This window comes from Pan troglodytes, chromosome 1, assembly GCF_028858775.2.
Source record: "Pan troglodytes isolate AG18354 chromosome 1, NHGRI_mPanTro3-v2.0_pri, whole genome shotgun sequence".
Lineage (NCBI taxonomy): Eukaryota > Metazoa > Chordata > Mammalia > Primates > Hominidae > Pan > Pan troglodytes.
In genome coordinates this window covers 71,491,606-71,509,170 of record NC_072398.2, presented here as the reverse complement: position 1 = coordinate 71,509,170, position 17,565 = coordinate 71,491,606, and the positions used below count along the sequence as shown (strand labels likewise).

Sequence of the window (17,565 nt, the reverse complement as noted above, 5' to 3'; positions counted from 1 at the left end):
AGCACTCTAATTTGCTCTGTGAGAAATATGAAGGATGTAAAATCTCATTTCTCCTCTGAGAAATATGTGGTACCACAAACCTCACTAAATCAGAATGTCTTCTGGGAAAGTAGTACTTCCCTGCTGCTTTCTGAAGGACTTCAGCAATTAAATTTGCAGGGAGTAAATTCAAACAAAGAACAAGACTGCCATACAGCTCCTGACTGGAGCCCTATTTAAAGCATTAAGCTGCCCAAGTTTGCAGTGACTTCTACCCCTCTACCTCTCAATCTGCATCCTCTTTCTTATCTGCAGCTTCTAGTCCACCCATTCCATTCAATGTGGTTCCACAAATGGTCACTGAGGGCCCTGGGCCAGGAGCTGAACAAATATAAAGTGAGTCATAATCCTGCTCACTTCACTCTGGTGCTCAATGGAATCTACTGTATATGTCTTCGTATCACTCGCCATCACCAGATTGTGCATTCCTCAAAGGCAAGTATTATGTCATATTCACCTCCGGATCCTTGGATCCAGATTCAGAGCCCCACACTCATGAGCTCAACAAATGGCAAATGAATTAGGAAATGAATGAATAAATAAATTAGAGCAAATTTAGCAGGCTAAATGATTTCGGCCTCCTCCTAGCATCCTCCAAGAACATCTACAGGGCATGCCCAGGCCATCTCCCTATCAGAGATTTTCTCTTAGTATTCTCCTTGAAGTGGTCTTCTTCCCCTAACTCACCCTTTAATCCTAATTTACTTACCCACACTTAACAGTGGTCTGAAGTTAGCCTGCCTGTTCATATGCCTACTTGATTGTTGTCTATCTAACTAGAAAATAAATTTGAAGAGGTCACTGACTTGTCTGATTTGCCTGTATCCTTGGCATTGAGCACAGTGTTTAACATAAAGAAAGAAATCAATATTTCATAAATGAATGGATGATTGAATAACTGATTAAATGGAGAATCACACATTAAATTAATGTGTAAGGATATCAGAACTATGAGAAAAGTTAACATAGCCTAATATTTAATCCATTAAGTAATATTTGTAGGTAGGGAGGATAGGACACTGCTAAGAAAAGTGGATATAAAGATAAACAAGACATTGACTTGAACCTCAAAGAATGCACAGTTTAATAGGGACCAAAAAACAGGCGCACGCACACACACACACACATTCCATTTTAAGAACTCTTACAATAAAGCAAATTAAGACACTGGAGATTAAGTCACTAGGAGACATAAACTGGTTTAAATCTCAAGGGGCATATTACGCCAGTAGAGAGACTGATGGATACATGAAAAGATAACTAATAGTATCTAACGCCATTTGATACCAGCCATGTGAATCAGAATCTCATAGATCACAAAAGGGAATGATTATCATCATCGCCTTTAAATGGTTCAAAGACTCTCTTCTTCCTCCGCCACTGTCAAAGGGGCAGACTTGGCCTACAATCAGTAAGAAGGTGGTCCTGCTGATAGCTCTATAAGCATCATAGTGCAGGTAATATCAGGAGGAGGGAAATTATTCATCCCACTCAACTATTCAAAAGAGGCTGCTTTTAACCTTTATGTTCTTCAGGGCACTTAACATGCCACTAGTTTGCAATAAATTACAATTAGTAAAAACAGCATCATTATTCTGGGTTTTATTATTAGAGGCATTAATTTTTAATGTTTACTATACTCAAATATGTGTAGAAGCCTCGAAATGTATTGAATAACAACTTCCACCTTCCGAGCTCTAGTGATGGTCTAGTGGGATTTAACCAAACTCTACCACATTTAATGTTCTGAGCAGAATGAGGCAGCCAGAAAGAATAGGAAAGTGAGGGGGAAAGCTCTGAGCTGAGAAGGAATGTATGCTCCAGAGGATCTGAAGCCCATTCGGTCTTTGCCTGGAGGTCAGCAGGGTGCTCTGCAGTTTAGAAAACCTCACCTTGAGCCAGCCTGGCAACGCAGACCCTAACAACTCCCAAGGTAAACAGGCTCAGAAAGAACCACTCCATATTTGGAATTGAACATTCTCAGGGAGCTAGGGAAGAAGCTTTCTGGAGTGAGGAGGTATGGAATGGAAGGAAAGAAGACTCTGCCTCTCTTCCACATGTCTCCAGCTATAGGCTATCTTGGGGCTCTGAAGGCTCATGACTTCCACCAGCTCAAGGTTAGGCTGACAGACCCCCTTCCTCTACTCCTTTCATCAGTCCAGAGTAGGATGAGGGGAGAGGCTTTCCTTTTATCAATATGTCAGGGTGATCAGAGTGAGAAGCTGGGTCCAGGTTCTATCTAACTCTCTGTGTGGTTTCGGATATGAGTTCCCTTTATTTAAACAATACCTTCTCAACCCCGCCCAGAGGACACCGGCCCCGAACTCTTGACTCTTGATGATGGTAACTTACCCTATGCAGAAGCTGTGGTGAATTTTTATAAATGGGATTAGGAAGCACCAGTCAGCCTTCAACCTTGGTGCTTGGCTAAAATCTGCTATTCTGTTTGAACTGTAGCCACTGCAAGGCTAAAAGAAACTGAAGGCCAATGTAAACATCATTTCTGGGACCCCTGGATGTGGGTGTGATCAGTAATTGTGCAATCATCTAGGTCACTAGCTTTTCTAGTCAGGGTAACCCTGTCAGCAAAATAAACAAGCCATGTCCTTTGAATTTACTGTTAACATCTGACTATTTACCTTCAAATATAGAAAGGCATTCCATATGGACCTTGGAGTGAAATTCTATGTGCTTTATGTGTTACAATTATGTCAGTTACATTTAAAATATACATTTATTATTACAAGAGTAAAATGCTACACAAATTAATAGTGATTGTGAAAGTTGTTAAATTTATTAACAAAACCAATTATTTAGAACTTTAAAATTGCAAAATACAAGAAAATTAATGGGGAATTGATAGGAGTGTATTATCTAGACAACTTTAGGAAGGGCATTGTATCCTTTTTGCAACCACAAATATTTATTACAATGTAAATAACAATTCAAGCAGAGTAATAGAGACTGGATAAAATCATATTTCTAATCTTTGCTAATTTTTTTGAAAATTTAGCATTTATAACATTAAACAAAATAATCTTGAAGAAATGTATTGGTGTTTAGTTACTTTCTTTTAGGTCATGATTCCTACTCTGCGACCCAACTCAGCAGAGTATGAGCATGGCTTTAGGATGGTAGTTGTACAACACAATCATCTCACAGCCTAGCCAGTGGGTAGCAGAGTAGAGAGTTTGTTGCTTCTGCACCATATCATCAAACTTTTTAAAAATTTGACTCCTAAATTTTTATGAATAAAATTTTTGGAATAACAAAATTTTTTAAATAAAATCTGTTTTTTATTCTTGTAACCCAGAAGTTTATTCTCTAATGGTAGTATTTGGCTTAAGCCAAATTTTTTTTTTAACACATGACTATTCAGCTTTAGGGCAAAATGCATATTCCATGCATTTCTTGGGCTTCTCACAGTGACCTCCTCTCTCTGCAGGAACGGGTAACTGCTTGCCAAGGAAGTCTATACAAAGTGCCTAAAACAATTATTAATAAATAACCCCTTCAGTGAGGTTCCCTAAGCTGCTTTCTCACTTAATTACCATTAGTAACAACAGCATCATTATTCTGGATTTTATTATTTATCCTTTTAAATTATATTTATCTTTTAAAATTATAGTCAGTTGTTTGCTGCCATTATTTTCTGCACACATGGTTTAACTTTATGCCTTTTCATCATGGGTGGCCACAACCCACAACATGGGAAACAGTGTGGAAGTGCCGACTCCCTTAGGCTTCTGTCCAGAGCCTTCGCCCTCTGTCCTTGCTCCTACCCAGTTCATGTACCCAGGCTCTGCCAGCTGTTGTCTCCTCTTCCTTCATGCAGGTCTGCTGCCCACACAACAGAGAGACTCACCCTTGTAGGGTAGCGTATTAGTCCATTCTAGTACTGCTAAACAAATATCTCAGACTGGGCAATTTACAAAGAAAAGAAGTTTAATTGGCTCACAGTTCTACAGGCTGTACAGGAAGCATGATGCTGGCGTCTGCTCAGCTTCTGAGGAAGCCTCAGGAAATTTACAAACAAGGCCAAAAGTGAAGGGGAGGCGAGCACATCTTACATGGCCAAAGCAGGAGGAGGTAGGGAGAAGTACTATACTTTTAAACAACCAGATCTCATGATAACTCACACTTGCCATGACAACAGCAAGGCAGATGGTGTTAAACCATGAGAAACCACCCCCATACTTCAATAACCTCCCTACAGGCCCCACATCTAACACTGGGAATTATAATTCAACATGAGATTTTGGTGGGGATACAGATCCAAACCATATCAGGTAGCCTGCGCAGAAGATCCCAAAGCCTATATTTGCCCAAGACCTGCCAAGTTTTAAATTTTTACTGACCTCTGGGATTCAAAAAGCAGTGTACTTGCAGAGCTCAGTGTCTTCATTTCATTTAATCTACAATAAAAGAAAAAATAATTATTCTACATCCTGAGTCCACAGATGACCAGGAAGAAAAGGGGCAGCTCTTGACTCAGGCTCTCTTGGATGGGGCTGTGGTGCTCCACAGGAACACCTATGGCACCCGACCCACCTATGCCTCCCACCACAGCTGCATCTTTAGACATGCCACAACTTGACATGGCAAAGCATTGCCTGTGCAACCTAGAGCAGTAAACATGCTAGGGTAATTAATGTCTTAACAACTTATTACAATTCTCAGATAATTAATCACAAAAGCTAAACATGCTGTCTCACCCTCCTAATGTGCTAATGCTCTAATTATTATGCCTCGATTAAGGGGAAGTCAATGCTCCTTGCTTAAAAGTGCATGCTTAATAAAGGCTCATGCAGAGCTCCAGCACACAGTAGTATATGGTAGGGAGGAAGGAGAAGAAGACCTTTTTAATGCAGGCTTATAGGCAGCTTCAGGCAAGAAAGTGACAGCTCCCTTTTCTTGAATTTTATTATTGGACAAACGCTAACTTCTGAAAACCTACTGGGGCTTAGGAATGTCTCTAGGAGGAATGGGGTGAGGGGAAGGAAATATGTTCCAGATGAGGATGCGTATATGTGCTGGCACATGTGTGTGTATTTTCTGAAAGTGAAAGTTAGACAACAGCCATTCCCTTTAACAGATTCATGGGTGAGTATGGCCCATGAAGCCTGGCTACCTCCTAGGACCCTCAGGACTCAGTGCGTTTGGCACACTAGGGATACAAAGGCTCCAGCAATGAAGTGCCTCCCTCTAAATTAAATTACATTTGCCTCCAAATTGTCTTGAATAGTGTTTTTCTTTTCTGAAATATATTTTATATATTTTGAAATATATTTCCCATAGTTATCTAGGACACACACAAACACACCATAAATACAAAAAAGTAAAACAAAAAGTTTCACAAAATAGGACCATGATTACTTCATGAAGGCATTTTGATGTTTTGTATTCTATTTTATTCCATTTGTTAATGCTGATTGCAACCCACTGAATTGATCTCATAACCTATTAATAAATCTCAATAGAGTTTGAAAAAATACTGGTCTACAAGCTGAATAGCCCATAAAGAGGTTCTACTTTTTGTAAGACTATCCATTGACTCTGAGACTAGGACCTGACTCCCCAGTCCTGAGGATCATTTACCAACTAATCAACAAATACTGAGTAGTCATATGTCCCTCACCTCCTAGAGCTTTGTCCATCTGCCTCCTTACCTGGCTATTTGGACCTGGTGGTTGATCAAAAGTGACCCATCAGTCTTGAAGTCTAAGTAGACACACACACACACATACACACACGCACACAAGATTCCAGGATAATAAATAGTAACTTTCTCAAAAACAAAACTAAAAAAAGGTTGGTCCCCAAAGTTTTCAGGGACTTTTTTAAGGTAAATAGAACCTTTCAACAACCCTTAAAGCATTAAAACTAATAGAAGCTTAAAAATCACTGTAGCCCTTGCTTGGGGCCTTTTTGTTGTTGTTGTTTTATTTTTATATTTTTCTCTTCATCTACCACTGTTGGAACATTCCCTATGTAACACTGTACAAACACACCAGAGTGAATTCTGGTAGGAAGTAGCAGGCTGTCTGTGACTCTCACCCGAGAGACTAGTCTGGCCGCCGTACTCGCACGACCCTAGGTCCACTACCTTTGTATCCAGATTCAGGATTCTTCACACGTGCATACTCCCAACCCTATGACAATGACAAGCCTCCTGGGTAATAATACTAGCCCATACAATCCTATAACAACTAATAACTAGAATATAAGTTATATTCCTTTTATGCTACACACGGTTTCTTGAACTTTGGGAGATACTGAAAAGTACTGGACACAGTTTTGGCTCATTACCCATTTTCAGACTTCTTAGGAAGGCTAGACACAGAAGCATTAAAAAAGAAAACTCGGTTCAGGGCAGTATTTGCTAAGTGGCCCATAAATGATGTTTGCCTAGAAGAGAGACAGAGAGATTCCTGGAGGGTTCAAGAAAGTCTTTGTAGAGTAAGAGATGCCAAAGCTGATCCATAAGGGTGGACAGATGTCACGCTGTGGGTCTATAAACCCTGGGGTCATTCCTAACTCTTTATTATTTCATACTTCATCAAAATTCTATGGACTCTACCTTCAAAATATATATGGAATCTGTTATTTCTCCTTACCTCCATTATGACCATTCTTGTCCAAGTCTCCATCATCTCCCACCTGGATAATTGTAATTGTCTCTTAATTAGTCTCTCAGCTTTTGAGCTTGCCCTGATAGCTAGGATGGTCCAATTACAACTTAAGTCATGCCACTCCTCTGGCTTCTCATTTCATTCCATACAGTACTCTACAAGGCTCAGATGACCTGGCCCTCCATTAATTCTCTCACCTGATCTACTACTACTTCCCTCTAACCCCTATCCACTCTGTTTCAACCTTATTCTGCCTCTTAATAGCCTCCAAACATACCAGGCACACTCTTGGAGTCCCCTCAGATATCTGTGTCACTCACCCTCACCCCCTCAGGATACTTATTCAAATGGCATCTTCTCAGTGAGGCTCTGACCACCCTATTTAAAATTGCAAATCTACCTCCCCCAACCAAGATTCTCTAATATCCCCTCTGTGTCATCTTTATAACTCTTAACACCAGCTGATGCCAAAGATATGTTACTTGTTTATAGTCATTCTTTCTTCAATTAACACAAGCTGCATACAAGGAGGGATTCTTGTCCCTTTATTTTATTTTTGCACAGCACCTAGAACAGCAGGTGGCACATGGTAGGTTCTCATTAATTGGGGTGGCTGGGAAATGACACTGGGGCAGGAGAATGGTATAAACAAAACCACAAAAGTAAGACAACACCAGGTGTGATGGAGAAGGTGCAGCGAGGAGGCTCACCTGCCAGGAGTGGGAGTTTTGCCTTGGAGGAAAATGGAAATTGAGGTGGAAAAGGTGAGGATAAAGCTGCTTTGTCTTCCATGCTCTGGAGATGCTCCTCTCATCCAGCACTTTCTACTGCAGCCATGGGGAGCTGACATTCTTCTCTTACTGTCTTTTAAAAACATTAGCCTCTTTTTTTAGAAGGAACTGTTTTCATCTGTCTGAAGTCATGGATGGATTGTATTATGATTTGGAGCATCCTGTGAACACAAATAAAAATAAAGGCTGCCCTAAGCAACAATTTAGCCACTTCTTTCTTGGCAGGAAATTCAAAGATGGCTTTAATTCTCACAGGCAGTTGATCATAAAGTGGACACACCCCTTTCACATAAGTTTCTTCTTGAAATTCAGCATGCTCTAAAGAGAGCTACTTTGGGAAACAGAAATGTCTTTGGTTTTTGATACAAAGTATGTGGGATGGGTAGAAACAAAGGCTATGGGAAGCTGAGGGAAAGTTTTCAATCACAGACTTTCAAGCATTGGGTGGTTCCTCCTTAAGGTTAGAGTCAAGATGCCTCCTAAACCCTGTCATTTCCCTGAACAGATTCACCCAAGCTGCAAGAGAAAAGCAGGATTTAGAAGACCAAGTGAGTATGTATACATGTGCTTGTGTGTATTTACTAACAGCCAATAAAAATACATCAACAATTAGTTATGTAAATCAGGAGCTCTAGACTGACAAGGAAACTGCTGCTTTCAGGATCTCATGAAAGCAAACTCTCTTCCTAAGTATCTGGCTTCAAGCTCTTTGATTGGCAGAGAAGAAAGCAAAGTGGTAGGTTCAAGAGGGTGAGAGACGACATAGAAGCTAATCTTTGCTTGCATTCTTGATCTGTCATGTACTAAATACATGCCTTAGGACAACTCAGAAGAAATCTCTGAGCCTCAGTTTCCCTTAGAAGTATAAAGAGAGTAAAATCTTCTATCTCATACAACTACTATGAGGTTCACAGGATGCAATGTTCATGGAAGTGCTTTGCAACATGCTGTGTCAGTTAGCTATTGCTGAAAAAAATATGGCTGCATAACAAACCACCTTCAAAACTCTGCAGCTTAAGACAATAGCCTATATTCACTGATCTATAGGTTGGGTTGATCCAGGCTGAGCCTGACTAGATTTGGCAGGCAGCTCACATGATCTCAGCTGGATTCATTCACATGTCTGATGGTCAGAATGGGATCAACTGACCTAGGTAGGGCTCAATAGGACAAATCAGCTCTAGTCCACATGTCGCTCATCCTCCTTCTGGAATCAGTAGGCTAGCCCAGACATCTTTGTCCATTGATAAATGAAAAGTACAAGAGAGCAAACTCAGTCACTCAAGAGCTTCTCAGTCCTTTGCTCACATCATGCCATGCTAGCATCCCACTGGCCAAAATAAGTCACACTGGGGAATCTGCAGTGAATGAAACTGAAATGTTCTATGGTAAAGGATATGCATGTAGGAAGGGGTTAAGAGTTAGAGTGGTTAATGCAATCTACTATAAGTACTTTAAAAATGCAAGACATATTGCCAATGCTCTCCAGAGAGTTGTAGAATAAGAAGAAATATTTTTGGCTTATCAATGTTGGATTCCTCCAGACTACAGTGGATCATTCTCTTCTGTCATCAGCTCCCACCCTCCAATCAGTCACATCCAGGAAACTTATTCACTATCAGCCTCAAAGAAGGCAGGATACTCAGGATACTATACTGGTGGAGAGCACAGGTTTGTGGTCAGATGGATCGGGATTTGAGACCCTACTCTATTACTGACTTATGATATAATCTTGGATGAGGTATTTAACTGCTATAAATCTTAGTTTCCTTATCTCCCTTGGTGAGCCAGGCTCATGGCTTTAAACACTATCCATGTCAATACCCTGGACAGATTCACCTAAGCTGTAAGAGAAAAAGCAGGATTTAGAAAATCCAGCAAATGTGTGTGTACATGTGCTTGTGTATATTTACCAGCAGCCAATAAAATACACCAACAATTAGTTATGTAAATCAGGAGCGCTAGATTGACAAGGAAACTGCTACTTTCAGGATCTCATGAAAGCAAACTGTCTTCCTTAATGTATGGCTTCAAGCTCTTTGATTGGCAGAGAAGAAAGCAAAGTGGTAGATTCAAGAGGGTGAGAGATGACATAGAAGCTAATCTTTGCTTGCATTCTTGATCTCCCATGTACTAAACACATGCCTTAGGGCAACTTGGGAGAACTCTCTGCCTCAGTTTCCCTTAGAAGTATAAAAAGATTATGTGTGTATATATGTGCTTGTGTGTATTTACCAACAGCCAAAAAGTACATCAACAATTATTTACGTAAATCAGGACCTCTAGATTGACAAGGAACTATCCATATGTTGGGGATGCTAAAATTTATATTTCTAATGAGAACCTGTTCCTGAACTTTGTATTTGCACAGTCCCCACTCCATGTCTACACCTGGATAACTCACCAGTATCTAAAAGTGAATATATCTAGAATGGAGCTCCTAATCGTTTCCCTTAAATCTGCTCCTCTATCCTATTACTGATCTTGCTAACTGGCACCTCCATTCTTCCAATGGATTAGACTTACAGCCTTATTATCATCCTTGTCTTATACCCTATATCCAATCTGCCAGGAAATCCTTTTGATTCTACCTTTAAAATATACCCTAAACCCAGCCTCTGTTCACCAATCCACTGCTAGGACCCCAGACTAAGCCACAATCATCTCTTATGCAGATAATTTCATTCATTTCCTGACTCTCTGCACAGCCTGCCATAGTCAAGTCACTAGCCAGAGTGAGTCAGATCATGTCTCCTTTCTGCTCAAACCCTCCAACATCTTCCCATCTCACCCACTGTAAAAGCCAGCTTCTTTACGGTGGCATCCAAGGCCTTTATGATGTTGCCTCCTTGAACTGTGCTTTCTACTGTTTCCACTATAGCCATATGATGGCCTCCTTGCTGTTCTCCAGAGCTTTGCACTTTCAACTTTCTCCGTAGTGCTCTTTCCTCAAATACTCTGACGGCCCATTCCTTTACCTCCTCTAGGTCTTTACTCAAAGTTCACCTTCTCTCTGAGGCTTTCCAACCACCCTGTCCTCCTTCTCTGCCATATGTTTTCTCTTATACCTAATCATCTAACATGCTGACTATTTTACATATTTATTTTGCTTTTTAGCTTTCTCAGTTGCCAAGTTATAAAATCCAGATAAGTGGAATGTTGTCCATAATATACATTTTTGTATTCTCCAGGCCTAGAATGTTGCCAGGCACATAGTAGCTGCTCAATGCATATTTGCTGAATGAATAAATGAAGGGAACAGAAATATTGTACAGATTAAATGAGATAATACACGCAAAAATTTGGCATAGTGTCTGATCCATAGTAAGTGTTCAAAAAATGATAGCTCAAAATACACAGCAAGTAAAATCTAAAGCCCTGGTATTCTGAGTCTCAGCTCTGACTCTATACACTATGATTTTATTAATTTTCTCTGATACAACTTTTCACTAGGGCTCAAATTAGCTTTCTCTCCCCAGTACCTATGTATTAGTCCATTTTCACACGGCTATAAATAACTACCTGAAACTGGGTAACTTATAAAGGAAAGAGGTTTATCAACTCACAGTACAACATGGCTGGGGAGGCCTCAGGAAACTTACGATTATGGCAGAAGGTGAAGGGGAAGCAAGGCACCATCTTCAAAGGTGGAAGCAAGGGGAATGAACACAGAAGGAACTACCGAACACTTATGAAACCATCAGATCTCATGAGAACTCACTCACTATCATGAGAACAGCATGGGGAAACCACCCCCACGATCCAATTACCTCCACGTGGTCTCTCCCTTGACACTTGGGGATTATGGGGATTATAACTCAAGATGAGATTTGGATGGGGGCACAAAGCCTAGCCATATCAACCTGGCACACAAAAGATACTGACTGTGTTTTTATTCAAAGTGACAGTAAATAAATCTGAATTTGCAGATGACTGGTCAAGTTGTTCCCTCTGGTGTTGATCAGGGTCTAAAGGAAGTTGCTGCTCTGGAGAGTATGTGAGTTCGTGAGATTACACTGGGCTGACACCAGGTCAGCTACAGCATTTAAAACCTAGTGAGTACCACGGACATTGGACTGTTAGTTTGGTATACTAACAGTCTGCCCTACAAGTTCTCTCTCTCCAGTCTTTAGGTTTCCTCAGAAACTCTATTTCCTATGAGAGTGAAGATCTATTTATATTTCCTGCCATCCCAAGAATAATAATAAAACCACCAAAGAAAAAATTGTCTATAGAGAACATTTTTTTCTTAAACTCACAAAGTAGGCAAGTGTGATTCATTCTCCCAATAAGAGAGAGGCAAATGGGTGTTTCTGGAGTTGTTTAGATTACAGCTTAATTCTCTGCCACTTCACTTACCAGAAAAAAAGAAGGATGGTGCATCTATGAATGACATCTCTCCTCTCAATGATGCAGAAAAGAGCCAACAGAGATGCCCCCAATACTATATCCCCAAATCTGAATTCTTATAAACCCAACTGTTTGGGGCATGCTTTCATTTCTTACACAGCCTCTACCCCTACCTTGTCTGGGCCATGGCATACATTCAACATGATATGCATTTATGGACCATCTATTATGTGCTTTGCACTGGGCCTCAGGGTACAGAGTCCAGACATGATCATAATGGAAGCTCAATAAATGATAAACATGAAATAAACCAATAAATGTTTCAAGGTGATATATGATTAAACATCCAGTAATGCCCTGTGGACAATATGTGCTGTTACAGTTTATTAGCTATAGACTCTATGGAAAAAATCACCAAGGAAGGCTTCATGGAAGAGGTAGTACTTGAGTTAGAGGCTTAAGAAAGAAAGTATTTAAATAGATAAAGAGTTTAAGAAAGAGAATCAGCATAAACACATAGTTAGAAGTGAGCAAGGCTTATGAGTTTAGGGCCCAAATTTTCCATGCATTTTATACAAAAATGTATCATTGATAAAAGGCCAAACAGAAAATCTAGGTCCTACACTAGTAATAGCTCAAATGTACATGTTATTGGTAGTAAAAAAAAAAAAAAAAAAAAAAAGTTATAAAAGATAGTTGGGCCAACATACTTTTTCAAAAGGTACAAAACAAAACTATTTTTTTTTCCAAGTTGAAGGATCTTCCTGGGTTTTCTAATCACTATTTTCTGATATTTTATTCCTAGTCATGACTGATGGTACCTGGTCACTACAGGTTCATTCTCAACAAGGGAGACAACAGCTTTCCTTCCTTTACCTGCCATAATAACCCCAGATCACAGAGATTATTTTTTTCCCTAATCTCTGAGGATCATATGGGCTTCTTGCTTCATCTACTAAAGCCCAAAGCAGATTTACATTAGTGCTCTTCCTGGAGGTCCCTGCAGCCAAACAACTACTCATCACATGTTCCCCATCCTCAAGGCCAATAACTTCTACTTCTTCCTCTACCACTGCTTGTCCTGAGCAGGGGCAGAAAGAGGCTTAAGGCTCAGCCCCCTTAAGCTTCACCATTTATGACAGACTAGAACATGCTTGATCTTTTCCAAGGGCTGAGAGATTTACAAACAAGGTCCTGGACATGCTATAATATAAAAATTTGGAGGATTTCTCAAAGAACTAAAAATAGAATTACCATTCGACCTAGAAATCCCACTACTAGGTATATACCCAAAGGAAGATAAAGCATTCTATCAAGAAGACACCTAAACTCACACGTTAATTGCAGCACTATTCACAATAGCAAAGGCTTGGAATCAACCTAAATGCCCATCGGTTATGGATGGGATCAAGAAAATGTGGTATATACACACCATGAAATACTACACAGCCATAAAAAGAATGAAACTATGTCCTTTGCAACAACATGGATACAGCTGGGGGCCATTATCCTAAACAAATTAAATCAGAAACAGAAAGCCAAATCCTGCGTTTTCTCACTTATAAGTGGGAGCTTAATATTGGGTACATATGGACATAAAGATGGAAACAATAGACACCAGGTATTCCAAAAGAGAGGACGGGGGAAGGGGGACAAGGATTGAAAAACTACTTATCAGGTACTATGTTCACTATTTGGGTGATGGGTTTGATAAAAACTCAAGCCCAGCATCACACGAAATATTCATGTAACAAACCTACACATGTACCCCTTGAATCTAAATTTTTTAAAAAAATAGGTAACCATCAAAGATGAAAAAAGAATTATTTTAACAATCAATTTTCTTAGGACAAGTCTTTCGCCTGTTATGTGTGGCAGAAAAATATCACTTTTATTTTCCTGAGGACAGAGGAAAGCTAAATTTTTCAGCCTCTCTTGCAATTAGGTCAGAGGCCATGCAACTAAGTTTTGACCAATGAAAGGTAGATGGAAGAGACATGAGCCCCTTCTAGTCCTGGCCCTTAAAAGCATCCTGCCAGTATCTTCCAGCCCTTTCTTCTCTTTCCTTTGAAACCATGCATCTCAACTGGCATAAGTACAAGATGGAAGAATGTCAGATCCCTGAGTCACCTCCTAAAGGACAGCCACCTAGTCCATGTTAGACTATGACATGGGCAATGAATAAAACTTTATCATGTAAAGCCACAAATAATTCAGGGTTTGTTTGTTAATTTAGCATAGTATAATCTAACCTCATCAGAGTGTATCCTCTACACTCTGGGGAAAGAATGGCAAATTGTAGGCAGATTATTGTTTTCATTAATAATAATTGTTATTAAGCAGGTTCTCTATGCCAGGCACTGTGCTTGACACTAAGCATAATAATATAGATCCTCAGCAAGGATATTTTGATATCCTTGGTATTTTACATCCATTTTACAAATGGGAGAGGCAAGACTCAGATGTTTTGTTGTTGTTGTTGTTTATTTAAAATAAAAAAGCTTTTCCAAAGTCAAGCAATTCGTGATAATTTTTCCAATGCCAGAGTTTGTTATTTCAATGACTTTATATCTTTTTTCTCATGGTTAAATATCCCCTCTTCCCATTTTTGGCAAGAAGAGATGACCCCAATTACATTCATTTTTCTTCATTAAAAGCCTGCTATTATTTCTACCAAATTCAGAGTTTTCTGCATACTGCCTCATTACTTGTTCTACAGAGTCATTGAACACAATAGAGATTCCAGCACATTTTGTATTGTTAATCATTATGGAAGCCTAGTGGGTATCATCCATCACTCTTAGACCTTGTTCTGAATGTGAGAGCCTATCTACAAATTTATCTGTTATCCAATTGAAATGAAGGTGCTATAGGAAAAGTCACCCAGGTGTTTTGGTCCATGTCATCACAGTCACTAAAAATGCTAATTATACCCAAACCAATCTAGATAAAATAAAACCAGTCCACAATATGTATCAAGCACTCTCTATGTACAGGACACTGTACAAGCAAAAGGGTTTGATAGTTTACATTTGAGCTCTGGGTCCTCATGAGCCCCATCAAATAGCTAAAAATGTGAAATAGCTAAAATGGTTATAATTATCCCCACTTGCCTATGGTAAAATTGAGGCACAATGACTTGGCCAAGCTCTCATAGTGGTAGAATTGAGAATGGAGCTATATACCCCAAATCCTCATGCTGAGCAATCTGTACATTTCTTACAAAAGAGCACTTGGTATTGGATATAATTGATAGCATCCTATCCCATCCAAATCATGCAGATCAGTAGCAGCAATTCTTTATGAGAAACTAGTACATGTAGGACAAGCTTTTAATATGTTTCAACATTCTATCTACCTCACCTTCTCCTTTCTCACTTATAAGTCCACTGAATCACATAGAGCTGATCCACTCTGCCTCTTCTCCTGACCTTTTTTCCACCAGTGAACACATTATTCACATTGAAACTTTGCCATTTTATGTGCTCCCATAAGCTATGTATATAAAAACTACAATATATTGTGTCTCCATTTAAAGTAGAGTATTCTAGACTCATTTTTAGGAAGTAAGCTTCAATTTTCTATAATTAATTACTTCTGGTGATATTTCCATAGTGAGCCCCTTGAGGACCGTGAAAAAAAGGTCCAGGCCAGTTATGAACAAGGTGAACGGAGAGGTCATTTGCCAAATAACTTATTTGGAAACTGTAACTGGTGTTTCCAACAGAATCCCAATGGGAAATGTAATTCACCCAAATGGCTCAAGTGAAGAGACCTAGATGGAATTAACTACCAAGGGATGGGCGAGGAAGCTGAGGCACTAAGAAACTGGCAACTGATGAAAGCCACTACACTTCCAAGGCAGAAAGGCAAAGGACAAGTGCAGGAATTAGTGTTATCAGAACCCAGTGAAGGCTATAATCAATATCAGGTGTGGTGGCTCTCAGAAACACCACACCAAAGCAGGGTGAGAGCAAGAAAGAAATGCCATAATCTTTCTCTTCTCCCAACCTCTGATTTCTTGCTGGTGCCTCCCACTGGCCAAACCCAATCGGGGGCCAGTAGGCAAAGGAATCCAGGTGATGCAGTCCACACTGGACAGCCTCCCAAGTACAGAGCAAGGCAGGAGAGCAAAGAATGGATCTGAGGCCAGAGTAGATGTCCATGGAGGTTGGTATAAACAGGGAATAACCAGGACATCTAGTTATTCACATGCCATTCTATCTGCAAGAGTGGGAGATGCTTATTATAATAGTGAAACCCCTTTTCAGCATTCCACCATCTGACACACACATAAAATACTGGTGTAAAAATGGCTCTGGCCTGAATACACATCAATGTTTTTTAATGTGTTAGTAAATACAGTTGTTAGCTGTTCCAGGAGAGAATTATGCATCATCAACTGACATAAAAGGGAGTGTAATGTCATCTTCAATTGCTGTTAGAAGAAATAGGATGAAATTATGAGCAATTAGGAAAAGAAATATTGTGTCTCTATGGCAGCTCAGGTTTTACTGAAAATCCTGTTGGACTGGTTATGTGAGCTGAAGCAGCCATATAAATGTTTGAGGCCCACGCCCAGGCAAAGGAAAGAGTTATGACCTGGGAGTATGTTTCCATGGTAAAGCTTCAGGGAATTTAATGCCCTGAAGTAGCTTGAAGCACTTCAATGGCACAAGGTCAATGAAGAAACCTGTTCCAAACATGAGGAGTGTTTACAAGCCTTCTGTAAATGTGATTTAGAAAACTCTTATCTCGAAGATGCCAATATTTAAGATAACAAATGACTGCTGAGAAAAAGCAAGAGCAGGCCCCTCAAGGGACTCTTGTGCTAAGAAAATACAGATCTGAATCTAAGGGAAGGGGAATTTGGGCTGTGGCTTAGTTCTAAACAAACAGTATCTGTCTTCAGAAGAGGATTTTCAATTTTGGGTTGGCCATATATGGTAACTCTGTAATACCAATCAATTAACTTTCTCCTTGAAAAAGGATCGCAGCCCTTCTAATACCCATTTGTTCTGAAATTGGGGAAGGCCTGGTATTGACCTCTGAAATATTGTTGAAACAGAGCTTGAGCTCTTTGAACTATGAAATCAAATACAATCTCTCTACCCTGGCATTCAAGGCCTTAATCTATCTTCTCGAGTTTACCTTCCAGTGTTCCCCTACAAACTATCTGAACTTAATCCCCTCTGTCACTTTGATTTTATTTTTTTCTATCACTAATCTCTGTTATCTCTGCTGATCAAAAATCTGTTCATTCTTCAAGACTACCATCTCTATGAAGCATTTCCTGACTTTTGCAAACAACTAATTCTTTCATCTTTTATACGTTTGTAGCATTTGTTAATGTACTTGGTACTTACTTTATTCTACCTCCTATTATAGTCATTTGCACTCTTGCTGACTGTTCTCTAAAATGTTGGAAATTCCTTGGAGAGAGGGTTCATGCCTCATAATGACTCATGTACTAGAGGCTTGGCCAGAGTGTTGAACTGAATTGATCTGAATGGTATTAGTGAGGATGAAGGAATGAATCAGAGATTCCCTTTAAAGTTCATGAAAACAATCTCAAGATGTTCTATCCCACTGAGTCAGAGATAAAATGGATCTTTTCAATATTACCAGAAAAGATGCTTTAGACAAAGGGAACTCAATACTCTAAACTGCCTTATCAGTCTATGAGACAGTTAACTCCAGGAAGGCATTTTACAAGCCTTCTTAATACTCCAAAAGTGCCTTCACTCATACCC

The 17,565-nt window shown here is 39.7% G+C and overlaps 1 long non-coding RNA gene across 1 annotated transcript in view; it reads right to left on the bottom strand.

The window, feature by feature from the left end:
• Positions 1-17,565, bottom strand: part of LOC740403 (uncharacterized) — a 204,554-nt gene that overhangs the window by 176,142 nt on the left and 10,847 nt on the right. The window contains exons 2-3 of the long non-coding RNA XR_008536486.1: positions 7,382-7,623; positions 4,398-4,454 (exon numbers count right to left, since the gene is read on the bottom strand). This is a non-coding gene — a long non-coding RNA (uncharacterized LOC740403). The remainder of the gene's footprint in view (positions 1-4,397; positions 4,455-7,381; positions 7,624-17,565) is intronic.